Here is a 1,237-nt window from a genome sequence, read left to right as displayed (position 1 = left end):
GACAGTTTGGTTCAAATGGCTCTGAGCACTATGGGACTTAATATCTGAGGTCATCAGTCCCCTAGAACTTATTTCTACTTAAACCTAACCAACCGAAGGACATCACACACATCCAAGCCCGAGGCAGGATTCGAACCTGCGACCGTAGTGGTCGCGCGGTTCCAGACTGAAGCGCCTAGAACCGCTCGGCCACACCAGCCGGCCTTTAACAATTTGGTTCCATAGGAACTTACCACAAATTTCCAATTCACTCAAGATTAATTATTACATTAGTGCGTATGGAGTGCATGAAATGATTACATTTACAGAGAAAAAGCGCAAGGGATTCTGAGGTACCTAGTATCGACCCATGCTGAAACACTGGTATTAGTAGGTGGGCGGCAATGCAGACGCTGACTGTGGCATCCAGTCGACCGTACAGATGGGGAATACTGTCCTGGGATAAGTTATGCCTAGTCCTCTCCACCTGTTCACGTAGTTGTGTAAGAGCTGTTGGCTGACCAGTTGTACTAGTCATTTCTCGTCCCATCATACCCCACATGTGTTCCTCTGGAGACAAGTAGAAAAGTGCGGAGATCGTGCTGGCCAGGGACGCTGATACACATCTTGCAGAGCACGTTAAATTTCTCAGGTGGTGTGTGTGCGAACATTATCCTGTTGGAATAACACAGCGTGCCAACGGCCTTGCCGCAGTGGTAACACCGGTTCCCGTCAGATCACCGAAGTTAAGCGCTGTCGGGCTGGGCTAGCACTTGGTTGGTTGACCATCCGGTCTGCCGAGCGCTGTTGGCAAGTGGAGTGCGCTCAGCCCTTGTGAGACAAACTCATTAGCTGATTGATTGAGAAGTAGCGGTTCCGGTCTCGTAAACTGACATACGGCCGGGAAAGCGGTGTGCTGACCACACGCCCCTTCATATCCGCATCCAGTGACGCCTGTGGTATGAGGATGACACGGCGGCTGGTCGGTACCGGTGGGCCTTCCAAGGCCAGTTCGGAGGGAATTTAGTTTAATAACACAGCACCTTCCCGTTTGCAAGAAAATCAAAAGAACGGGTCAGTATCCCCTCCCGGAAAACCAACGGTGAACGAGAATTGTAACCTATCGCAGCCCAGACTGTGTTGGACCCAGTGTGTTTCGTACGAATGCACCGTACGAGACAGCACTCACCAGGTCAATGCTGTGCGGGCAAATGCCCAACACTTGCGTGTGGCCAGAATCTGCTTTCGTCGCTGAAGA

General features: G+C 51.2%; 1 pseudogene; it reads left to right on the top strand.

The window, feature by feature from the left end:
- The first annotated feature begins 674 nt into the window (after window positions 1-674).
- LOC126089558 (5S ribosomal RNA) lies at window positions 675-792 on the top strand (annotated as a pseudogene).
- The last annotated feature ends 445 nt before the right edge of the window (window positions 793-1,237 follow it).

Source organism: Schistocerca cancellata, chromosome 6 (assembly GCF_023864275.1).
Source record: "Schistocerca cancellata isolate TAMUIC-IGC-003103 chromosome 6, iqSchCanc2.1, whole genome shotgun sequence".
In the NCBI taxonomy this organism is placed as follows: Eukaryota; Metazoa; Arthropoda; class Insecta; order Orthoptera; family Acrididae; genus Schistocerca; species Schistocerca cancellata.
Note: the sequence above shows the minus strand (reverse complement) of the source record. Positions and strands in the feature narration are given on the sequence as shown.